Raw genomic sequence first — 26,681 nt, forward strand, 5'->3', positions numbered from 1 at the left:
TTCAGAAAGATCAAATTTCTCAAGTATCTGAAGTTGCAGAAAACCTAGCCAGATGGGCAAGGTATAAATAAAATAATAATAATAATAATAATAATAATAATAATAATAATAATAATAATAATAATTTCATGCAGAAGAGCTCAGGTTCAATCTCAAGCATTTCTAGGTTTGTTGGTGTGTGTTTTAAGTGGCAAGTGGCAGTGAATAGCAAAGGCCACAGTCTGAGACCACAACACTGAGTTAGCTAGGCAAAGGTTCTTAGAACAAAAATAACTTTACTAGGGATGAGAAGAACTCAAATGGAACTTGTGCTTTTGGCAGCAACCCCAAGTTCAGCAGTGAGACCCCTCCAGCCAAGGTTTGTTTCCAAAGTTAGTTTCCTGTCTTTCTGTTCTCATAAGTATGCTTCGCTTTCATATCCCTGAGACTCAAGGGAGCATCCATGCCTCTCCTACAGTGTAATGTGAGAAAGCAATGGAGGGTACTTCTTTTTTATGTTTTTGAGTCACAGTCCTGTGTTTGAAAATATGCACAGTTAATCTTCCACACAGCAGCTGTTTCTATAGGATAATGCAACAACGCATGGTATGTAGCACGGATAGGAATGTTTCCCCCACCCCCAAGAAAATCCTTAAGGTCAAACTTTTTAAGTTGATGAAAACCAACAAATTGAGGTCAAAAACTGCCTTTCTGAGCCTCATTTAATTGCCACAGAGTACTGGAGCATACAGGAAAAGCTTATGCAACAGGCAGAGATTTTAGCAATGCAGAAATTCAACAGACTGAATGGAGATTGTAATGGCAGATCGAGCCCTGGCTGTCCTTTCTGTTGTCAGACTATATATTATTTTAGTAGAGAAATAGGCCATGGTTGAATGATTTGATTAACTCCTACTCAAATCCCCCACATACATATCTGCACTATTTAACAACGGCTTCTTCTCAGACTCCCAACGCATCCGAACCATTTTAGTGATCGTGGCAGTAATGCAGAGTGCTGTGTTTGTTTTTTCAAAGCCCATGATGTTCAAAATCAAGAGGGCAAGTGCTGCTAAAAGTGCTTTCAAGAACTTGGTCTATCTTTGGATCTGATCGCCTTTCCATATTTATTAGATTAAACCCTAGCCTGTCCTTGCCAATTAACGACAGTATAATTAAATTCTGCGGAGAATGAAAAGTGCAAATAATTTTGGCAACTGAGGTTTTATTCAAACATTTGATCTGTGATGAGTTTGATGCCTAAAATGCCATTGCCCAGGTCTTCCACTAGAGCTAACTTCACACAATAGTCATCTGAAGTGGGCATCGTTCAAGAACCAGGGAGCAGGAATCCACTCCCAGTACCAGACACACAGCCTAACTCTGCTAGCTAGCTCTGACTTTCCCCAGTTGCTGAGTGGAGAGAATGCTGTTGTACCCATGCCCCACTTCCCGAAAAGCATTTTGTTGGACCTTTGGTTTGCATTTAAAAAGCTATTCTTATGCTCTTATGTTGACATCTATCTGTACACACACAAAAAAGCCTGTGCATGACCTGAATACATTTTTGGATATGTTACAGCAAACACATGAAATGTGGTGAAAGTGATTGATTACCAGCAGTCTTGTGTTTTCAAAAAGTGAGAAAATGCATTTCAAGCATTTCAACTTGAATGTCATCATTCGCCAAATTTTATATGGTCACGGAGCCTCGTTCAGTGTTTCTCTAATGGGGTCCCCAGCTGTTCTTGGACTACAACTCTCATCATCCCTAACTAGCAGGGATCATGGGAGCTGTAGTCCAACAACAGCTGGGGACCCCATTTTGAGAAACACTGGCCTAGTTCCTCTAGCTACAGAAGTAGTTCATCAAGTATGACAAATCGAGGCTACCATTAAAAGGTAGAAAATCATCAGTGGTTTAGTTATTGCTGTATTATTATTATTATTATTATTATTATTATTATTATTATTAATTATTATTATTAGCAGCAGCATGCGGTGCCATTTTAATGCTCTGCCTTAGGCTCCAAAATGTCTTATGCCAAAGGAGGAGAACCTAAAGCCCTTCAGTATTCTATGCCTGGCTGCTGAGATGCTCCCAAGTCCACACCCCCTTCCCAGACCACACCCATCACCAGCCCTGCTCTGCATCTCCCTTGAGTGCTTTTGCCTGGCTCTAATGCATCCTCTTGCTTGCCTAGGTGGAAGATGAAGAGATGTATGATTTTTGTGTGGCTGCAATGCAGCCTACTGTTCACAAACGCAAGAGTAGCACCTGTTGTTCCTCTCACTTTTTGCCTCTGGCGCCACCCACTACTGGCATGCGGCCCTTGAAAGTTTGTCTATGAGGAATTGTGGTCTTGGGCTGAAAAACATTTCCCACCTCTGTCTAAGGCTGTCTGCATCATTGGCTGTAACATATATTAATCTTCAGCAGAGTAACTCTTTTGACTTTAAAGACAACATGCAAATTGCAGTGATGACTATAATATTTTCATGCGTGAGAGAGATAGTAAGTTAAAAACATACCACCTTTACATAGCAATTTTGGTTTGCTCCTCTAAAAAATCAACCCCTAAATTTGTCTAGGGCAAAATGCAAATTAATCTTGCACGATATCCACCCTGTCTCTGATCTACATGCACTTCTCTGCTTTAGCTTAATTAAATAGATCTGTAAATGTAAATCAGAGAAATCAACTGCACAGAGAAATGGGGAGAAAAGGCTAGATGTGGCACATCAGAATTGATAGGTACATATATCAATAGCTGCATAGGTTTCCCACAAATTACAGCACCTATTTAAATATGCTACGACTGTTTTCAATTGTTTGACTCATGGGTAACATATTTCTAATAGATGAAAGGATAGCAAGTCACGGATTGCATTATTCCATTGTAAATAAAACCAAAAGTAACCTGGGATTTTGAACTGGGGGAAAACTACATTTTGTAATAGAAAAGCACATATTCCGCAGCTGAGATTACAAAACTGTATATTTACTTAATTTGCACATTTCAGTTTGAAATTGTATTTACAGTCTGGAAGGCATCCTTCAACACTCAGAAAATTGGAGATCAAATGCTGTGTAGAAACAGAGGGACAAGGTGGTGGCTGAGCTAATGGACATCCCGTTCATATGTTCTAAATGTTCCTAAATGTGCACACATTTTTGCATTTTTCAGCCATGAGATGGCTTTCCATTTTATTATATACACATGCACCACATCAGTGGTCCACGTAGCTATCAGAATTATACTTCTTTATTCAGCTCTCTGATCACTGCTTACAGATTTCTACATTCTTCAAATAATATCTTATGTTAGCCTATGGCAATTTTCTGTTCTATCTGCAGGTTTCATCCATTTTGCTTCTAAACACTGGAAGCTGCAATCCTAAAAACAGTGGGCTTTGCTTCTGAGCAAATATGCTTAGAATCATGGTTGCAATTCTACATCCACTTACCTTGAAGTAAATCCCACTGTACTCAATGAGACTTCCATGCAGACTCGTATAAGATTCCACTCTGAGCCTACTAGAGCTAAAATCCTGGAGTATGGATGCAGAAAGAGACACATAGCTCATATGCAACTATTGTCTATATTGTGTAAGGCATAGTAATATCTAAGCCTGAATATCCAACTTTTTTTCAAGGAGGTGATTGATTGAGAAATCTAAGTATTCTAAAAATATTTTTACCCCTTCCACTGAAATACAATCTGCCTACAATTCTCTTTCTCAGCCACTGCTACTTTATCAACTGCTGTACATATCCCGTTTTCTTTTCAGCTAAAAAGAATAATCCAATAATGTGGCTTTAAAAAAGGTGAAATGGCTTACTGAAAAATGACACAAACCCAAAAGTCATATAACCTGGTGCGGGGGAACTAGTGATCAAAACAAATGAATCACGCAATGTAAGAAATCTTATTTTTAAGGTTTTCAAGTAGCACAAAGTCCACTCAGAGGTCAGTCCCATAGAGTTAAAAAGGACTTAGTCCCATGTAAGTGGCTACAGGATTGCAGTTTCAGATTATCATTTAGTAGTCTCTGAAGTGAGCATTATGGAGATGCTAGTTTATACTTTAGATACGCAATGCTCTTTGAAGATTATGTTCTTCTGTCTCAGTTCAAATTATTGCTGTCGCTTCTACACAGACTTGCACATATTTAGGATAGTGTTCCAGCAGAAAAACAAGGGATTCCATCCCATAATATCTGCTGATGCTTATAAAGTTCATGCACAGCAAGTGAGTCAACTGAACTATTTTTTTTTAAATAACAGTAGAAATACTTACTGTAATTTTTTATTATTATTATTTAGCATACTTAATGGATGAAGGGATATTTTACAGTTTTAAGATGGAAGTTTCAAATGAATTCCATTTTAGGATTTGATGTAATTTTCTATTAACCTGCCTAATCCTCAAAAATTCAAACAACTAGTCTTTGTAATGTTGGTTAAATCTTTTGGAAAATTTGTGTCCTCTCCCCCCCCCCCCATACACTCGCAACTAAGAAACAACAGCACAATCAATATAAAGTTAAGCCCTCTTTAGTTCCATTGATTTCAATGGGAAACAAGTGCTCAAATTCCATTGATTGAAATCAATAGGACTTCAGCTGCATAACTCTAACCATATCATGCCCCAGGTGTGCAATAATTCTACATACTTTGATTCTAAAGCTTTGTAAGCTGCTGGCTGCCTGCTGGCTTACCAAACAATTCACACTCTTTTGATTGTGTTGCACAAAGTCGCTGCTCTCCTAGTAATGTGAACTTCCTTCTGTTCACATCTGGAAATCTTTGATCCATTAACAAAGCTAAACAAAAGAGCTTTGCCGCTGCAGCCGTGAATAAATGCTGAAGGACTGGTGACAATCACACCCCAAGTATGATTCATTACAGTCTTAGGACACTAATAAAAGCATTCTTAATGCACATTAAAAATGAACTGCTGATAATAAAAAAAAATAGCTGAATCCACTGAAGTCACTGCATAAGCGGAATAAGTTCCACTTAGGCAATGAAACTTCTGCCATGTTTGCATTCTCCATACCCACCTCCACAGACCCTATAACTTAGTATATAGAGTACATACTTTGCATTTAGAAGGGTTGACATTCAATTCCTGACATCTTGTAAGACAGGCATAGGCAAACTCGGCCCTCCAGATGTTTTGGGACTACAATTCCCATCATCCCCGACCACTGGTCCTATTAGCTAGGGATCATGGGAATTGTAGTCCCAAAACATCTGGAGGGCTGAGTTTGCCTATGCCTGTTGTAAGACCTATCCAAGTAGTTGCCCCCCCCCCCCATGAAATTAAAATTCAGTGAGGGAGACTGAGGGAATGCTGTCCACATTGTCATTGCTGTGCTCACTGCCATCCACATCTTCAGCACAGAGCCTGTGGTACTTGCATGGGGTAGTTGTTGTTGTTGTTTAGTCGTTTAGTCGTGTCCGACTCTTCGTGACCCCATGGACCAGAGCACGCCAGCCACTCCTTTCTTCCACTGCCTCCCACATTTTGGTCAAACTCATGCTGGTAGCTTCGAGAATACTGTCCAACCATCTCGCCCTCTGTCGTCCCCTTCTCCTTGTGCCCTCCATCTTTCCCAACATCAGGGTCTTTTCCAGGGAGCCTTCTTTTTTCATGAGGTGGCCAAAGTATTGGAGCTTCAGCTTCAGGATCTGTCCTTCCAGTGAGCACTCAGGGCTGATTTTCTTAAGAATGGATAGGTTTGATCTTCTTGTGCATGGGGTAAGCCCTGCACAATAGAACAGGGGGTGTAAATCAAGTGAGGATCAGGGGGTCTGAATCAAGTGAGGAGCTTGTGTAAGTGCTGTAGGCTCCCTACTGCACCTGTTTGTTATCCCATGCACATAGTGTGCCGGGGATGAGCATACTGACATGATGGGAGAAGCAGCTGCCAATGCATTCCCACCCTCCCTAATCACAAGGGAAACTTGGAGAAGCATCAATGTCATGCTTTCCAGTAGCCCAAGGGAGTAATCTCCCACACTCCATCCATGTGGTATTCTGTGGGTTCTCAAGAGCTAATCTGGGGAAACACAGAGTGGGCAAGAGAGGAGAGGGGAAAGTCACATTGCACAAGCAGGACCACCTGCACTGGCTCCTACTAGCACACCTCCTTAGTAGAACCTGGTCCTAATGTGCATGGGAGTCCAGAGATAGGCATGGTGACATGATGGAACAAGAGAACACACAGTGGACCCACACTCTCCCTAATCACAAAGGAAACTAGTGCCTGAACTAATCTAGTTTAAAAAAGTGGTGCTAGTGATCCATAGAGCCACCGCCAGTCAGTCAGAGGAGACAATACTGACCTGGTATAAGGCCTCCTCCCACATTCCACTTCTTTGCTTTCAACTTGTAGCCCTCTTTGTTATGGGACTTCTCATTAACCGCCCTGGGCTCCTTTGAGAGAAATTATATGCACAACCTGAGTTGGCTGTTCCATTGAGGCTGAGGGGGGAGGGGGGAAAGTCACTATGAACTGAGTGTGTGGGGTGGGGTGAATATGTAATACGCAAACACTGTTCCTCAGTGGAGGACAGTATGAGTTAGAGTATGTATAAAAGGTAAAGGTAAAGGTACCCCTGCCCCTATGGGCCAGTCTTGACAGACTCTAGGGTTGTGCGCCCATCTCACTCAAGAGGCCGGGGGCCAGCGCTGTCCGCAGACACTTCCGGGTCACGTGGCCAGCGTGACAAGCTGCATCTGGCGAGCCAGCGCAGCACACGGAACGCCGTTTACCTTCCCGCTAGTAAGCGGTCCCTATTTATCTACTTGCACCTGAGGGTGCTTTCGAACTGCTAGGTTGACAGGCGCTGGGACCGAGCGACAGGAGCGCACCCCGCTGCGGGGATTCGAACCGCCAACCTTTCGATCGGCAAGTCCTAGGTGCTGAGGCTTTAACCCACAGCGCCACCCAATCACAGGCTATTTATGAATTTATTCCCCACCTTTCTACAATGGTACACGAGATGAAATAAGATGAAAAGTACTAGCTAAAAGCAAGACGAAATGAAATCTAAAAACAAAATTGAGCCGACAAGCAAAATCAACGGCAGTTAAAAATAGACATGTGGCAGTTTTAAAAGCAGATCACACAACAGGCGATTGGGAGCCATGGGAATGCTATACCCTAAACTTACGAAACATCTTAGACCACAATGCTGCGAAGCAATAGACACTAACAGTGCCATCGAATCTACAACGGCTTCCAGGTAAGCTCAATGGAACTTCCTGGCTCTTACTTCTAAGTAAAGTTATGCAGGATTAGCTGTGCAAGTCATAGCTTTATCAAATCACTGAATGAACACATGAGGAGATATTCAACAAAATAATTGTACTAGCGCAAAGATTAGCACTAGGGCAGCAGGACTTCCCCCCATCCCACCTACATCTTGCACTGCCCCCCCCAATCTGCAGCAGAGGGCAGGGGCAACCCCCCAGAATCGATGGAGGAAACAAGTGGGAGGTGGAATGGAGAAGACCGGTTCATTGAACAAAGAGAAGTCCTTGCACTGATGGAACCAGGGACTACCTTGAATACAACTCAGGATGTAATAAAGGCTGTTCCGTAATGCAACACCAAATTAACTTTGAATTAAATTCGTAGCCTCCATTTTTGGATTATCTAGATAAATTGTCTCCCTCTGCGCTGGGTTCTCTGCCTTGCAGAAAGGCAGTCATATGACATGCAGGATCAAATCTTTGATGTTTTCTTTCTGGCAGTGCAAAATGGAAATGTGGATACAATTTAGCCTTTCTTGATGTTGGGGAGCACCATTTGCACATGTGCAAGACAGAAAGACAGAGCCAATCGGAGAAGTCACAAGAGCAGTCACTAACCCACCCTTTGCAAATAGCATTTGATGAAGGCTGAAACTGGGGAGAGAGCAGAGGTGCTGAACATGACCAAGTATTTCAGAGTGCTACCTATGTAAGTAACTAGTAGGCCTCTTGACATTAACCTATCTTCCTAGAACTTCCATCTGTCTTCAGCCTACCCATGGAGCTTATAGATGTAAGCTCTTTCCAAACAAGATTTCCATGTAAAATATCTAAGTCCATTTGAGATATAGCCTGCACAATATGAAGTTGCCAGATTGGGAATAAAAGCGTCAGCAACCTATCACTTTTCCACAGGCCCACTCAGAAAATCTGTCTGGCTTTCCTCATACATCATTGTTGCCATCATCTTCATGATGTGTTAAGATCAGCAAGAAGCAGCTCTCCTGGTAGTTCCACTGCCCTCAGAAGGTTGTGGTGGTGGAGAGGGAAATTCTCTGCGGCAGCACCTAAGTAGTGAGATTCCCTTCCCACAGAGTTGTGTTTGGCATATCCCCTCCACTATACAGCTTTTGGTGAATGCTGAAGATTCCTTTGTCACTTGAGATGTGTGTTTTGAAGACCCACCCTATTCTTGTGGCTACAATTTGTTTTAAATATTCTAAATTGTCCTTTAAATTGTGGTGAATGGCAGGTAAGAAACCAAATAAATCATCTTCATCTGCACATCAAGGAATAATAAGCCACATGAATCATTGTTCCTCAGTTTCCCTGTTCCAAACTGGGTGCATTTCTGAGCCTCTCTTAAGAGGAATTGGATATGCTTCCTGAAACGCTTTCAAAAGTCTTCTGAGATTTGTGTGTGTGTGTGTGTGGCGGGGGGCATAATTGAAGAGGCAAGCAATATCATGAAAGACAGCAACCACACACACACACACACACAACCACACACACAACCACACACACATCACGCAAGAGCAATGCTGTAATCCTGGCTCCTAGGCAACCCACCACTAGCAAATCTGGGTTGACGGATTTGTTTTGACTGCAGAACCACACGGACAAATGGAACAGACAGATGGTATGATGCACATTCATGATGCATACCCTTGTATCACAGTCTAGTCCATAGTGTGTGTGTTAAAAACAAAAAACAAAACCCAGCCATAAATGGAGCCAGAGCTTAAATCTCAGCAGTCTGAAGGGGCCTTAATTCTACCTTAATCAGGGTGTGGGGGCTCTCTTTTTGTTTGAAAGAATTCATAGAGGAAGGATCTGTGCAAAAATGCCGACTCCCCTCGCCTCCTCCAGTAGTTCTCTTTTGTAAAGGTGTAGTGTAGAGCTTTTAACAAACTCACCACCAAATAATATATATGAGACGGCTGAAGAAGGCCAATGTTAGCATTCACACCCAGCCTGGATTATGTGTAGACATGGCAAGAAGTGGGGGGGGGGGGGGATATAAACAGCAACAAAACTTTTACTAGAGATATTCAGCTCAGTCCTTGCTTAAGCAACGGACAAGGCACAAATACTGTGGCTGTTTTGTCTCTCCTCACTGCAGGGGAAAGAAAACCCACCCCCTCTTCTTTCCAAACTTCTTTTATCTGGAAGCCTGGTTGACTAAACAGAGAGAAAGCAATTGCTTGTCAGCGAATGTGGTAAGCATTGTTCAACATAAAAGCAGCTATTTATCCTCTAGTGTAGAAACAGCCGGCATATGAAGGGGGCAAACAAATCACCAACTCCACCCCCCACCCCGCTTGAACGAATATGTTTTTTTCTCTTTGTTTCACTTTCCCTGCTTTGTAAAACATTCCTCACGATCTGCTAAAACGTACAAGCACGGAACGGTTAGCGAGACATTGCATCGTGTTCCGCTACCATGCTGAATAGCTAGCTGCTCATTTTGGACAAGGACGATGTGGTGTTATGGCTAAGGGTGGGGGCTGTGAGACAGAACCCCCGCCATCCCATTGGTTCAAATCTCTCCTTGGCCATGAATGCACTAGGAGGGGGCCTCAGGAAAGTCTTTATCTAGCCTTAGGTCATTTACAACATGGGAATACTAGCTGCTGCAAAACCAGGTTAGCCAACACGAGCCATGTCCATGAATCTGCCTCATCCTCTGAATGATGCATCTGTGGATGGGAGGCAGATGTGCATATTCAAGACCCAACCCTAAAATCTCTCTGTGTGTGTTGCCATGTGCACTAAGTCTGCAACTTTACCTGTGTTGAGCACAGGGGTTGAGACTGTAGGGGTTGTTGTTTTGTTTTTTTAAATTCATGTTTGCTTGAATGTGAATAGACTACCTCACACATTGTTGAACTCTGCTTTATCAGGGTTGCTCTGCACAGAGGACTATATTCATTTCCTAAATCAATATGGGAACAGTCAGGGACTGAACATGTGGGGTGCCACACATACAGGTATTTCCCCCCCTTTATTCAGGCTTTTTTGACCCTTAATTTGAAGACCTCTTTTGGTTGGGCAGGAGCTGTCAAGCTATGTTTTTAGGTTTTTACTAGGTTTTTAGGTATTTACTAGGTTTTTACTAGATTGTTTTTAATTGCTTTCAATGTAAGTCACTTTGTGTCACTCTGTGAGAAAAGGGACTAATAAATATTGGTATTGATAACACACATACATGCTATACTATGCTGTTCCATTCTGTTTTGATTGAAATGGTTTTACTGGTTATTGTCTGCTGGTTGTTTTTATACTACAATGATACATTAAGAGTATTTATAGATTATATATACGGGGAGATTATGATGAAAGGTGGCTCAGAAATCTTATAAACAAGCAAATAAATAACGATAATTGCATGGGGGGGACACTGGGAGGAGCGCAGCAGAGGCAAAGAGCTTTTGGGATGGGACAAGCTTTGCCCTACGTGTCAGGAATCTGATACAGAAATAGCAGTATATTTCCCATTAATGCTGCAACCCTGAATATACAGTGGTACCTCTGGTTACAAACTTAATTCATTCCAGAGGTCCATTCTTAACCTGAAGTACCACTTTAGCTAATAGGGCGGGCGGCGGCATGATTTCTGTTCTTATCCTGAGGTAAAGTTCTTAACCCTAGGTACTACTTCCGGGTTAGTGGAGTCTGTAACTCAAAGTGTTTGTAACCTGAGGTACCACTGTATTCCCCTTGGAGAAGTCCTGTTGATCTTGATGGAGTTTACTTTAAAGTACGCAGACTTGGGATTTTGGCTTTATATAATTTCTAGTTTATGAGTCAATTACAATTTGTATGTAAAAAAATGTTTTTTCTTCAAGTAACCTCAGTGGTCCCCCCTCCCCAAAAAAGGGAATGCAGATGTTTGTTAACCACCACAGACACATCCCATAGTGCTACCTAGAAATGCTAAGGGTTTTGCATGGGCACCTTGTATGTAAGCAGCCTGTCACATGCCACTGAAAAGTAGCCCAGTGAACTTTAAGATGGTGACAGCACTGGGGGCCAAGCCTTTGCTTCTCATTGCTTCTTGCTGTAGTAGTACTTGGATGGAGTGGGGAGGGGATAGTATAGGGTTGCAATCTGTGGCCATACATGGGGAGCAGTGTAGCCAGAGGAACAGATAAGATGAGAAGAAAACAAACCAGGCAGGTCAAAAGATCCTGAAGTTTTTTTAGATAGGCACAAATTGTTTGTTCTTCTCAGTAGTTTTCCGTTCCTGAGCTAGCTGTCCGAGGAAGCCTAAATCTTTAATTTGCCTGCTTCTAACAGCTGCTTCTGATGACACCACAAAAAGATAAATTATAGCTTTCAGGCCTTCATTTCATTCCTTTCACCTATAATTCTTGAGTTCCAGACTGCCTGTCTGACCACTCAGTGAGGCTTTTTGAAACGAGTAGATCCCTTCCTCCCTTTTGATGAAGTAGGATGGGATGGAGAGGAAACTTCCTAAATATGCTTTGTATATATGCAGAAAAAGTAGATAGTCTCAGAGACTTTCAATCACACAAAGCATAACCTGCTGGGAATATAAAATGGCACAAAGCAGCCTTCTCAAGGATACAGCTATCACCATCCCTGATTGTTGACCATGTTGGCTGTGGGCTAATAGGACCTGTAGCTCAAAACATCTGAAGTGCAACAGGTTGGAGAAGGATGGCTCCTTATTAGAATAAGCAATGTACCAAAGATACATAGTTCTTGTACCAGGCTATCCTCAGCTGCTCAGTGATGTAGTGCTCATGCTGTTCCTAGGTTTTGAGATGGCTGAAGAGAGGTTAGATGAAATATGTGTAACTAGAGACTGCAAACACATTGAAGGACATGGTTAGCCTGTTTGTTTTCAATCTCTTTTGCTAATGCAACATTTATTGATTTTTATTGTGAGGCATTTAAACTTTGTTTTGGTGGCTTTTATTCTAAGTTCCTTTGAGGGTGTTTAAAAACAAACAGCTGCTCTTGTATGCCCAAACGATCTCTGCAGCACCAAGGACTGGAAATGCCATTGTAAAAACAAAATCCTGAAATTGCAATATCAAATTCAGCATTAAAAAATCAAGCATGGTGTCTTTAGTGATGAATATTCCTCACCACTCGTGCATTTGGATACAGTTCACAGAAACAACTTACTTGTGCCTTTTTCTAATAATGTAATGGCAGAAGGGGCCGTTGCATTGCATCTTGAAGGACTGATAACATGCCTCATCGGCTCCTTGTGAGCAGACACAGAAGATGCTGGACCAACTGCCTTGAGCCAACTTTGTCACTCGTCTGCCTCTTCCAATTCATCTGGGAAAAGAAAGAAAACGTAATTAATACACATCTCTCTGTGTATTAACAGAAGCAGCGTGGATAAAGGAACATCATGAAATAGTTATTTGTTATTTTTATGCCCTACCCTTTATTTTGGAGCACAGGGTGGCTTCACATAATTTATTGTCAAAACAGCCATATACAGTAAGGCATAAATATAAATTACTCCACTATAATAAAATACAGCAGAGCAGCAGTATAGTTAACTAAGGGACTACACCCCCAGCACAAAATAATTAAGAACCAAACAACAGTGCAAACAAAAAAGTCTTCAGATTGCATTTAAATATATTGACAGTGGGGGCAAACTGAATAGTGTGGTAAACAAGACAGGTTTGTGTAAATGTAGTTTGATGTAGTGTGTTTGTGTGGGGGGGAGGGAGAGAGATGAGGAAGATGCGGAAGACGTGGATGAAGAGGATGAAGAGGATGATGATGCTCTGCATGTGACAGACTTAACCGTTCAGGGGTCCCTTTTAAAGAAACTTCATTCCCACCCCCAGCCCCCAAAAAACAACTTTTTACAGGCACTCCTGCAGGTCCTGCAACTAAGCCACATTTTGTTTGTTCTGAATTCTGAACATTCTATCACACTCAAGTTGAGAGAACTTCTGGTGGGGCCATTCAGAACAGAGCAGGCTTGATTCCCAAGGCGTTTGGTAGTTATATATTTTGTGCAGCACTATATTTTGTACATCACCTTAAGATATGTACATGGAAATTAATTCATTAATCACCATTTCACCATAGCAAGGAAGACTGCCAGTAGATGGAGGAGAAAGTCATTGTAGGGATGCCCAACCCCAGCTTAATTCTTGGGACATCTTACAGCAAGAATAGCCAGCGTGGTGCCCTCCAGATGTGGCAGGCTGCAACCTCCACCAGCTGCTGCCATTGTTAAGGACAGGAGCTGAATTTCACAACATCTGGAGGACACCACAGGAGTGCTTGCTTGAACATGCAACCTCTGTATCTGTCTCTTTCCTATGTATTTATTTAGTTTGGATGATTTATATTCTGCTGTATGAACAAACCACAGGGCGATTTACAACAAAGTCAAATTAGATAAAAAGAATCTATAAACTCCATAAATAACACAGCCCTTAAGATACAAAACACAACTCACTAAAGGAGCACTTTACTAAAAACCAGCAGCAGCAATGAATTCATTTATCTAAACAAGTCTCTTCTCCTCCAAGTGCTTGCCCCAAAAAGATACATCTTATCCAGCCACACAAAACTACAAAGTGATGGGACCAGATGCACCTCAGCAGGGAGAAAGTTCTACATGTGAAAAGGCTGTTCCCCCTGGTTCCAACACTATGTTCTTTGTCCTGTAAAGGGACTACCCAGTGGGCCTGTACTTAAGAGCACATGCAAGCTGATGTGAAAGAAGGTATCTTTGCAGATATTTGGGTCCTGGACCATTTAAACATCAGAGCAAGTAACTTGAATTGGACAATTGCAACCAGTATATGTGTATGAGCTCATCTTCAAGAGCAGCCCCACATACAGCACATTGCAGTAGTCCAGCTTGAAGGTCACAAGAGGATGAGTACCAAAATAGCCAGCCTATCCTTTAGAAATGGCCAAAGGTTGGCACAGGCACTTCCAGCCTCCAAGGCCACTTGGGCCTCGAGTGATAATGGTGGTTCCAGGAAAACCTCTGAACTGCACACCTGCTCCTTCAAGGAGAGAGGAACCCCATTAAGAGCTTGTAATATTTGTTTATTTGTTTATTTAAACGACAAAAAAATTATATACTGCTTGATTGTAAAAGAACCTCAAAGTGCTTAACCAAAAAAAAACAACAAAAAACAAACCCACAGTAAAACAATAACATTTCCACTAAAAAGAAAAAAACAACAACAACCCACAGCTGTAATTTAAAACATTAAGAAGGTTAAAAATGTAGTAAGATAGTCTGCCTGATATCAATAGGTAGGAGGGTCCAAAGTGTTGGTGATCATCACACCAAATGATCGAGTTCTTACAGATGCATTGCAGGTACTATGTGACACGTGTAAAAGTGCCAGTTCCACCAACTGAAGCAGTCTAGTTGGCACATTTGGGGTAAGCTGACCCAAGTTGTTAAAGGCTTTGTATACTAGCAGTAACACAGTGAGGTCAGCCCAGTAATATAAAGGACTGTTCTCTGTAGAGAGGGCTCCATGGCCACTCTAACAAAGAACAAGCCTTTCCCACCTCATTCCAATGGTTTCCTCAAATGTACCTTTTCTTTATCTCATATCTGTGAATAATTCCCACTCCTTCCTATGGGGAAAAATATAAGCATTTAGGGAGCCTGTAGTAAAAAAAAGACAAAACCTAGCCTTCACAGGGGGTGCAATGGGAGTGGAGTGATACTGCCTACACCTCCAGAGGAACTTGTAGCACAGAAACCTGCTTTTTCTCCTTTTCCTTGCATCAGATGTCACAATGATGACTATTTTCCTAGTTGTATGCTATAGCACAATAGCAGATTGAACATTGAATGCATTGTGATGCAAATTGTGATGCAAATAATCTGTCACGCCACAGTCATATTTCACCGTGTTATTTTACGTCTATCTTTTATTTTAATAATTGCAAAAACAGGTTGTTGTTGTTTTTAAAAAAATCAAAATAAAACTTGCCTTGTCAGGCACACTATATCTACTTACTTACTTACTATTGTAACCTACTCCCCTTTCTTTGAAGTGGTTTTTTTTTTCTTTTAAGCATTGCTGTTGCTTCTTGGAAGTATGTTAAGCCATGATTTACCATGATACGTAAACCCAGTGTGTACACATATCAGGGTTTGGTTGTTTACTCTTGTAATGGGTCAGTGTGTCTGGCTATTAACCAGAAGGTTGGTGGTTCGAGCTGCAGTTAGCTTTGGAGTTGAACACCTCTCTCAGCATTGTGGCCAGTAGGAGGACTTTGTAAGCTCTTGCATTCATTTCCCCTTAAAGTCAGCTCATTGTTGCTGGGAGAAAAAGCTTCCAAGCTCCACCCAGCCACATGGGAAGAAGAGAAGGGAGTGAAAATTGTGTGAGCCTGGGAGTCACCGGAGCTCTTTTCTGCTTGTGTATTTCTTGCTTAAACATAGGTCAGCATGATGTGCAGCTGCGGCCAATGCCTCTGCCAAAGAGATTGGCCCATTATGAAATCCACTGGTATGCTCTCATAGAAAAAACAGGTGCCTGCAGGAACACACTGGCAAAACAGCATCTAGCAGGATTGAGTATTCTGTGTCCCCCTGCCCATCAGCTGACATCACCCAGCAAACAGGTGGCTGTGGTTTGGGGGAAAATGACCTCAACTTCAACCACCCCTGGAAAGCCAAGATTGACCATAGCACTGGATGTTCCTTATCCCTGATATAAAACCTAGTTTGTAACACCCGCCTGTACTGTACATGGGTTGTGAGCTTTGCGTGTTTTGACGGGTTGCAAGTTGTATAGGCTAGCATTCTGCCAACATTTCCAAATCTCCATCTGAGTGACAGGAAAGCAGAAGGATCTGTGACCTGGAGAGATGAGGACGTATGAAACCCCTGCAACATTTTATACATTACATTTTGAAATGTATGTTTATTAAAGCTACTCAGTAACACAACTTAAAACTGTGAATATAACCAACCTGCAACATTTTACACATTATATTTTCACATTATATTTTCACTTTTATGCTTAAGATGTTCAGAAGTCCAACTGAAAACTGTGAATGTTATAACACTGTTTCAACGGATAGTTCTCGTGGTTAATTTTAGCTGTACTGGAGCCACACGTTGAAAAAAATTAAATAGAAGTTTTCCTGCTTATCCCACCCTTTAAGTCTGCAATTAAAATGCCTCAGTACGTATAATAACATATACACTGGGGCTTACTTCAGAGTGGACACTTCTAGAATTGCACTAAAATAAATACTACTTGGCATTAGAACATGAGGAGCAAAATATTCCATGTCATAATCTATATAGAGATTCAAAGAACTTCCAGATGTCAATCAAATTTGCAAATACTTAACAAAAGGGCCTCCTTTCAAAACCAAAGCTAGTAGTAGTATGCTCAACACACTTACACCATTGACTTTTTAAAAAGTAACTGTTCATATCAAACATTATTCAATACGCCATTTTTACCAAGTTTATTTCGTTGGATCAAAATATGATCCAAGATATGAACTTGGGCTTCACAATGTTAATGCATGGCCTTAATTAGCTTACAAGATTATACATACATACATCTATGTGAACACTGCCTATAAACCAGTGTTTGTGTGTGTGTGTGTGTGTGTGTGTGTGTGTGTGTGTGCATGTGATTTTCTTAATCTGCAACAAAATCTGAGTTTGTGATATGACTTGTATACAAAACCTACAGTTCTAAAATCACATTAGTTTCAATGGAACACTTCCCTGTGTGTTTTGAACCACGGCCTTAATCTGCAGCACGGTAACATAGCATGGAAGCCCAGTGGAACTTTTTCTGGGTAGCACTCCAGCTTCATTCTGAATTTCCATATTCCATATATATTTTTATATATATAATGGTTACAGTCATCAAGGCCGCAATGCCTTCCATTTACACTGTGTAAGGAAGATTTTGGGCATCACATGACAGGACAGAGGCTGAAACAAAGATGTGTTCTTCCAAGCCCAGATTCCCAGCATGTTCGCACTTCTGTCTCAGCGATGTCTACACTTCCTTGGTCATGTACATGGGGGGGGGGGAGGCAGGATCCCGCAGGACATCCTTTACAGGGAGCTGGCCTCAGGCACCAGGCTTGTTGGCAGACCAACTCTGTGTTAAAAAGATGTCTGTAAATGTGACATGAAGGCTGGAAACATTAACCCTTCTATGTAGGAATCCTTTGCATACGACCGCAGTGCCTGCAGACAGACAGTCAGGTAGTGTATCCACAGCAATGACCAGAGGAGAAATGTCTACTGGGAGGAGCATAGAAAGAAGAAATACCATGGTGCATCTGCACCAGCCAAACCAGACTCCTTCATCTGCCCCAGCTGCAATAAAACATGTCTCTCCCGTTTTGGTCTCTACAGCCCAAGCAAGTGCTATAAAGACTCTCCTCCCTGGAAGAGAGGGGAGTGGTTGTGGGCGGGAGCCCGAGCTCCACCCCTAGCAGGGGGCATTAGCCCCCTGCCTCCTTCTCTCACCTGGCTGGCGCCCACGCCCCTCGGCAGGCACCCAACCAGGTGCCTCCGAGGGGGCATGTACAGCAGCCTTTTGCTGCGGCGCCAGCCTCTCCTCGGCCTCATTCTCCGTCATCCCGTCACGAGTCACCCACCCTCCACTCCCTTTGAGCTCAGGGTCTTAGTTCATTGGCCTTGCTATGGACCTTAGGTTGGTTGCCCTGGTTGTACAGGGGGCCTGGTAGGAATTTTTCCATTTGGCACTAGGCTTTTTGGTTTTTTCGCCTACCTCGTAGCAATCGTCACAACTTTTGTGGTATTGGTGGGTAGGTTAGGCATTGGAATAATGTGTTGTGGTGTTGTGGTGTGTCGAAGGGCTAGGTGTGGCCATCGCCTATGCCTTCAATTTTGGGGTATTCTGTTAAAGGAATCTGGCGGTCGTGTACTCTGTCCGATGCCTGCTTGGTGGGAGGCCATGGCACGACCCTCGGTGACATCAGGGGAGAGCCTATAGTTGGATTAGCATCAACAGGCTCCACCTACTGAATAAACCCCCTTGTTTTAGACATCCAATGCCTAAGCCAATACCTTTTCACTGCTGTAATCAATAAAGTTGTGGCCTTTTCTTGCCCATTAACCTTATATCACGTGTCCTTGCGTATTCATTTCACATTGCGGGGGTCGGGTCCTCAAACCACAACTGAAACAGTTTTGACTTTACCCCTGATGGCGCACTCTTCCATTGTCTCTCAAGACAGATGGATGCCAACAACAGTCTTCAAAACTGAGCAACTAAAAACTCTTGTCATGAAAGGTGCATTTAAATTTCTGATATGAAGCAACTCGGCAAATGTAATCTTACAATAAAAAACAACAGTTGCTATGACTCATGATGAGGAAGACATACAATAAATACAAATATTTTGAGATTTATGAACACCCCAGTCCCATGAAATTTTGTGGATCTGAATTGAAACTTGGAATTCTTATATTTTGTTCAAGCAGAATTACCCGGATTTCACTGTTGTTGTTAATATAAGAAAAACAGATACAGATTTATATTACGGAAAGGAAAATGAGAAAATTAACAAAAGGGAGAAAAATATTTATACGTTAGAAACTAGTTCTTGCAAAACATTGCAAATAAAGTCATTTCCCCCATACCAAATGCATTATGCTGTCCATAGTGAAATAAATAAATAGTTAAATTTGATAAAATAGCAATATTTCAAAATTTGATGTGCCGTTTTGAAAATGGAGGGTCAGCCATCTTTCTTTCAACTAGTTGTGATACACGTCTTGGTGGCAGTAAGTAGATTAACAGTCAGTAGGTCAAAAGCTTTTAAAAAGAACTTGCAGGTCGGTCTCACTGACAAAATCCTTTAAATAGACAACTCCTGTAACTAGCTATGGAAAACTTGTGGCAGCCCAAATGTTGTAGGACTGCAACTCCCCCTACCCTAACAACTGGCCATGCTGATTGGAGCAGCAACAACATCTGAGTAGAAAAACACCTGGAGGCCCCTGATTACTGTCTCACGAAGCATATAGTCTAGGAACTATATGCCAAAAACAACAACAACTTTACTAAGCTAAAATCGGTGGGCATCTAAGTAGAAATAGTGGTGAAAAGAAGAACTGGTTATCTATGGGCAAGGGCTATGGCTAGGGGGACTGGGAAGGAAGGAGATGTGGTAAACCTCTAGGGCTTTTCGGCCAGATATTTATGAAATTTATGGCCATCCTCAGATTTGCCTTATTTGTAAAACAAGTACCAGTCTTCATCTTTTGATATTCCATTACGGAAAATCTGTAGTATCATAAGGAAGTGTTTTATGACATTGACAGCTTCATTCTCTTTTCCCCCCAGTCCCCATTGCCTCATCTCTGTTCTCTGTGATCTTCCTTTCCAGCCCTGCTTTGCCATCTTAACTGCAGAAACCACCACAAATTCTAAGAGCCTAACAATGCAATCTTAAGCATGTCTACTTAGAAGTAAATCTCACTGAGATCAATGAGATTTAGCTAAGATTGTGTGTACAGGATTGCTGCCTCCACCTCTGCTTTGTAAAGGAATCAATTGAGTTCTGGAAATATATGCAAAATTATTTTATCTGCATAATTCATATATTGAGTTTCCTTGTTGCAGTGCTTGAAAAATATTTATTTGGCGAAGATCATGAACAGCCTGAAGTAAAAGGTTAGAGTGTGCTCTATAAAACTCAGAATTTTCTATTCAGTCTTTCTTCATGGCAGCTATCATGCCTGTAAAGTGTCCCTCTTTGCAGCTATTTTGTTGAGCTTAGTATATACAATTCTCATCTTCCTAAGAATGCTTTCCCCTGCATTTTGCATCTGAAGCCTTGGACATCTTGCCAGCTCTGTATTCTTCTTGCTGGTGTTTTACACATGAAGTCTATTTTCCTCGAGCAAATGGGATCTTTGTGCCTTTGTCTCCTTCGCTAGCTTTCAGGCATGTTTTGGCAGAAGCTTTGACTGTCGAGGCACTGGAAAGGCAGGGAGGAGGAGGGACCGTGCAGTCATTTGTCAGCTTTTCCCGCATCTGTAATTTTTTGTCCACTCAGCACTATTAGAGGGGCTTAGAAAAGGGGAACTCTCATAGCTGGAGAGAGTCAAAAGCTTTTAAAAAGAACTGCCAGATAGTAATAGTCAAAGTGGGGAGGGGAGTGGGCTGGATTTAGGAGAAAATCCACTAAACGAACTGCAAGCTATAGGATAAGTATTCACACAGTTCTTTGAATTCAGACAAATGCGTGCTATATCTGCAGACTGCAGTAGACAAAGTTGCTGTAACCTTTTTTTACAAATATTGTTCGGGATCTTAGATTCCCATATCTTCTCCACAGAAAGGACGGCTCTTCAGGGCATTAGAGCAAAGATGCCTTTTTCTTTTTACTCAAATTATCTTCACCTACCATCCAGGAATCTTTAGGAAAGCATGGGTGACTTTAGAATGGTCACATGAAAGCAAAGAATGCTCAGAACACTGTTCCTTCCTTTCTACATGGGGATCTATTCCAATATTTTATGAACTAGTAATGCTGATCTTTTACAATTTCTGTAGGTTGTTCAGTTCTGAGCTCCTGCTGTGAGCCGTTAATTAATCAGTCTGACAAACTGAGGAAGTATCCAACTATGTAAGAAATTATTGCTCCAGTGACTAATAAGGAGGGTAGGAGTTGCGGTGATATATTTTTTTGGCAAGAAATAATGAGGCTTTACATTGTTTGCACTAAAACACATTGTTATCTCAATCTCTGGTTTAGCAGAAACATGAAAGGGCTCATCAATATTTCCCTTGAAAAGTCTAGACAGGAGTTAAAAGAGCTACTTCTCTAGCCTGAAAGGATCCTGTTCCCAATAATTAATAACAGGAAGCAAGTAAACAAGGTTTTAGTGACAAATGAAATGACAACAGTAACATGTGTCGAGTAATGTTAGATCCCAGTTGAGCAGCGCAGCTTAGTGTTAAGTGTATAGGAGCAGATTATGCTGTAGACATATTAAAATTCTGCCCGAGCCTAATGGAGGTAGGCGATAGCAGAAGACTTTGGGTTCAATGATAAAGATAATGCATGTTAATTACAGCATGAGATTCTTGACCTTTCAAAACTCTTAAACTGTTATAATCCAAGCACACTTCCTCCTTTGTAATTATTTAAAATACTGTGTCTTGCAAGGGAGTCTTTCATGTTTATTTAAAAGCAACCAGAAGGCATTCCTGACATTTCCTGGAACAAAAAATGTATATGTTGGAAGATAAGGAACAACAGGAACACACACACACACACACACACACACACACACACACAGTTATTAAAATCAAACTACAAAAACCTATGGAGAGGACCACTTGCACAACTCTTGTTTGTGTTCTGACCTTTTAAATCCGACAGATGTATACAGATGACTGGGCATCCAATGACACAGAGCATAGCGGTGCTTGAGGAATTATATCTCTGTGAGCAGACCTGATCCACGCCACCGGAACTAATGTGCAGCTTGGAATGCAATTGGACAGTTTAGATGTACCCAAAATGCATTAAGATTTAGCACAAAGTTAGTTTAGAATAGAATGCACATAAAATAGCTATTTAAATATGATTTTGATTTTTTTAAAAACAGATTAATGTGGGAAAAGGAATGAATGGGCACATGAATGAATACATGTGAAATATTGCACGGACCTGGGATAGCTCAGTCAGTAGAGCGTGGATTCGAGCCCCAGGTTGGGCAAAAGATTCCTGCATTGCAGGGGGTTGGACTAGATGACCCTCCTGATCCCTTCCAACCCTGCAATTCTATGATTCGATAGACTGACTCATCCAGTCCTAGCATATGGTGACTTTTCACTCAACCTCCAGGGTCTGTCTAGTGACCCTCATCACTCTGGTGCCTTAATACCAAGTCACAAGTATCAGATTCTGCGTTAAATCTGTTCTTGTACTGAATTACCGCAAAGCAGGCTATAGGTGGGGCTGCATGTTTGTGGGTTCCTCATTTGTGAAATGCTCTTCTTGGGGAAACTTGCCTGGTGCCTTCATTGCATATCCTAGCGACAGGCAAAAACATTCTATTCACTCAGGCTACTGGCTAATGAAAACAGCCTATGGCCCTTTAAACTAGGTTTGTGGGAGTATTGTTTCATTTGATATTATGTTATGCATTTTTTGTGTTTTTATACTGTAAACCACCCTGTGATCCTCATATGAAATGTGGTGCATTCATTAAATGAATGAATGAATGAATGAAGTTTGAAAGCTCCCACATTTTTTAAAAAACCAAACAAATCCTGCACCATAAAACTTGCATGTAAAGATGAAGGATAGCGTAGAACCCTGCTAACTGATGTGATTTTAATTTTCTCTAGAGAAGTCTTTTTTATTATTTGGAGGAGAAAAGAGCTTTCAATAATTTCACCCGTCTGCAGTCTTTAGTAGTACAGACCAGAAACCGTTCTACCCCACACACTAGTTTTGGTTTGAATTAATTTTAAGTACAAGTGACCAGGCAGGTGATTCACAACGGTTTCCTTCCACTGCCTGCTCAGAAATTGTGGTGTCTGCATTTTACCTTGGGGTGGGGGGGGGGGGGAGAGAAGGAAAATGAGCTCGAAGTGCACTCTTCTGATCTAAATGACACAAAGATAAATATGGAGGAACAATGTTTATTTCATTGCTGAAGAGTTCCCTCAGTAGAGTTCCCTTGGCTTGCGATAAGTGAGTTCAGAATTGAGGCCCTAACTATTTTCTTTCCTGCTTGCAGAAAGGCTGGTATTTATGGAAATTGAAAGTCAAATGTATGAAGGCAAGCCATGGAAAAAAAATATAGTTTGATATTAGTTGGTTGCATAGGGCTTGGCTTAGTGAATTATGGCTCCATCTGCTCCCATGCCTCCTATACAAATTACACTGTGTGCCACACACGGCATGTTGTTTTGGCAGTGACCTTGAAAAACAGAACAGCAGGGGTGAGGTTTTTCTGTTGATTCTCAAGTGTACAAAGTTGTAAATGCGTAGATCTTTACAGGCTTGGACATTTAATATATAGTTGCTAAATTATATGTCTGTTCTCCCACCTCTCTATACAAGAAAGAGGTAGAGTTAACTCTGAGAAGACAGGTAAAGATATACCTACATTCCAACTCAACCTCTTCCTCCCCCCCCCCCAACTCTTTTGTACATGGGAGATTAACAGCTACACTGTACATGGGTATTGAGATGAATGCTAAGTAAGAACCTCTCTGTAAGGCGGGCTGGAATGAACTTGACTGATTTGAAAATATATATACCTGAGTATAGCATGAACTTGTATGTCTGTGCAGGGGGAGGTGCTAATATAATCTACCCTAATTTAAGCAAATAACAAAAAGTGCTAAGTTAAAGTTTTTGCTGCAAAATACTAGCAATTGGGGGGGGGTTGTCCTAGTTGCTTTTTGAATGTTTCGCTAATAACTTATGAGAAATGAAATCTTGTTAAGCAATTTGCTCCACTTCAATCAACCATGTAACGTCTCCAATCCATTCAATGTGGCCATCTGCCTTTGGCTGACACTGAAAAACCCTTGCAGGTTCTCATAATTTGTGTTTGGGAGAGCAATAGTTGAACCACTTTCTCCCATTTTGTTGTCTGATCACATGCAACATTTAGAGACTCTGCATCTGAGGGGGTCCTGAAACAAAATGATGGGCCCCTAGTGGACCATTCTGAGCTTAGCCGGCTGAAGTGGCTACATTTCAAGCAGAACCAGGTAGCTGGTGTTAAACCCCTTTTCATTCCATACCACGCTCCAGAACGACATGAGCTTGTAAGAAATGAAAGAGGTGGTAGAAGTCGACTTCAGTATCACTCCCCAAGTGTGGAGCACCAACACAAACAAAGATTTCCAACAGCAAGTTTGAACTTATCTCCCTTTGCATGGATTGCTGTTGCCAATAAGAGCTTTCTGGCAGCAGCCCACGCGCAGGCTGAGCACCTGTTTAAACCTTCCCAACTTGTGACATGCAAGGCAATGGAATAACTGATGGATGCAACACTAAAGACTTCAAGAACACTGTTGAATTGGAAGTTGGAGCACTGTGATATGATTACATGTATTTATTAAGAATTTGAGAAGGAGAATGATGCTAGTCTCTTGCTGCCAAAGAAACAATGAGTTCTATAGTAACGTAGAGCCGAACAAATGGATTGCAGCACGAGTTTGATAAAGCAGAATGTTGTTGACACAGCATGCCTCTGCACGATCACTACTTTGATCGTGCAGTTCAAGCACACACCAGAACTTTGTGCAGTTAAAAGTGAACTTGAGAGCTCTGTTGCCTTCAAAACTCATCATCATGTAACCACCCCACAAAAAAATCAGAACAAATGCACAGTAAAGAGCAAATACAATCTAACTTCTGTGTAAGCTTTCTGCAAGCAAATCAGGATGAATGCTCAATAAACAACACCTCAGGAGGGGTCCCAAAGCTCACACCACAATAAATTTGTTGGGCATTGAGTTGCCGCTGGCTTGCCCATGAAGTGGAGTGAAGCAGCCATCTTGGGTGGCAGAAGCCCCCAAACTGTTGCCCCCATGAGTGCCCCACCCACCCACTTCCAATTTTCATAAAGATCTCATGAAAATCTTGTGAAATCTTGCCAGAACTGACCACCGCCACTTTATACCAGCAGCAAAGGATGCTTCAGAGGGGGTGGCAGAGCAGGGTGGCACTTTCTGATTTTCCTCAAGAAGTGAAATGGGATGCACCACCCCTGCCTAGGCCTTCACTATTGCTGGATCAGTTCTATTGCTTGCATTTCACAGCTCCAAATAGAGGACAGACCCAAATAAACGTAGAGCTTGCTCATAGAGAGTGCTTAGTTTGAAAGTATTTAATAAGGCCCTGCTTACTTTTTCCACCTTTTCTTATAATAGGAGAAAGAGAACACAAAGGAGGTCTTTGATTTTACTATTATGACAGCTACCCTTTGGAACTCACTGCCAATGGAAGTTTGATTGGCTCTCCTACTTCACTGCCAGAAAAAAAAAAACATGCTTATTCTATCTGGCATCCACTGGCTCCTTCTTGAAATTATCTGCATAGCTTTCTGCTTTCTATTGTGGTTTTAATGTTCTAATTTAACCCTCTTTTTTAAAAAAGTATGTCACTATGAGTGATTGCCTAATCTTAAAAATGCAACTCAGACATTCTATAAATAGACAGACAAATACTACACGTAACATTCTCTCATATGCAAGGGAAGCCAGAGTTTCTCTCATCTCTCATCAGGAATGTTACTTTAGCTGCATGCAACCCCATAAATTTTAAGCACACCCATCCCCTCCCCAAAGAATCCCAGGAACTACATGCTATAGTTCCTAGCACCCTTAACGAACAACAGTTCGCAGGGTGGTTGGGGATGTGCTTTAAATGTATGGCATGTACACAGCCTCTTTGTGGAAGTCACATTTCCGTTGACATAACCTAGAGGGAAGCGACCTGAACCAACTGCCACCAAGGGGATGAATTTTCAGCTACCTGTGACCAGTCACAGCTGGTGTGGTGGGGCAGAGCTATGGAGAAAGCGTCCACGCTGGGAGAGCATGCTGTATTCCTTACACAATTTAGAACTCTCAGCAACCACGGGGAGCCTACAAGAGGAAAGCAGGCTCACCTCTGCAGAAATTACACCTTGAATTCATGTGAGCGGTGGTGGGGGAAGGAGTCATGGAGCCAAATGATGGGAATGCAAACCATGCGCCTCCCTTCCCCCTCATGCAGTTCTAATGTCTTGGGGAGTGGGGGGTGTGGGAAGACGATAGATTTAAACAAAAAGGATTTGTGTGCTTAGTCTTTGATGCCAGTAAAATCAAATCAAGTACTCCTAGAGATCAAAAGGCTTAGTGATTAGTGGATACTTTTTAAACTACAACTACTACCACCACTAACTGTTGTTGTTGCTGATGCAATTTTAATTTCTCATCACCAAACTGTACTTGCACCCTTCTATCCGTTTTGCTTTATGCAAATGCTTCAAGGGCTGTGATTTCAGGAATGCAAAGGGGTGATTTCTTTTCTTTCTTTTTTAACTCCGCTTTTGTTATGGCCAGGGGCCAATGTAAATAAATTTTACTACATTTGTTCTGCAGCTGCATGAAGCTTAAATCACTGCTCAGCCGCAAATGGAAGCTGGACTCAGATGAGGTAGGGTCTTTTCTATTCTTTTTTTTCTTTCTCCTGACAGTGAGGGGTCCCCGCCACCTCCCCGCTATGGTTACCACACGTATGTGTCAAGGTTGCTGGAATGGCGCAGCATGTCTTTCCTGGCTGCGCTCCTCCTTCGCCTCCACAAATACACAGGAGGAGGAGGAGAAGGAAAACTCAAGGCATACAGACCCACTGCTGGGCAACAAGCTTTCCTAACATCTCAGGAAAGGAAGGTCAATCACCCCTCCC

General features: G+C 41.9%; 1 long non-coding RNA gene across 2 annotated transcripts in view; it reads right to left on the minus strand.

The window, feature by feature from the left end:
• The window catches only part of LOC114598660 (uncharacterized), a 96,180-nt gene that overhangs the window by 36,764 nt on the left and 32,735 nt on the right, over positions 1-26,681 (minus strand). For both annotated transcript variants that reach the window (XR_013392854.1, XR_003707102.2), the window contains exon 2: positions 12,405-12,563. This is a non-coding gene — a long non-coding RNA (uncharacterized LOC114598660). The remainder of the gene's footprint in view (positions 1-12,404; positions 12,564-26,681) is intronic.

The sequence above is a fragment of the Podarcis muralis genome, chromosome 5 (assembly GCF_964188315.1).
Source record: "Podarcis muralis chromosome 5, rPodMur119.hap1.1, whole genome shotgun sequence".
Classification (NCBI taxonomy): domain Eukaryota; kingdom Metazoa; phylum Chordata; class Lepidosauria; order Squamata; family Lacertidae; genus Podarcis; species Podarcis muralis.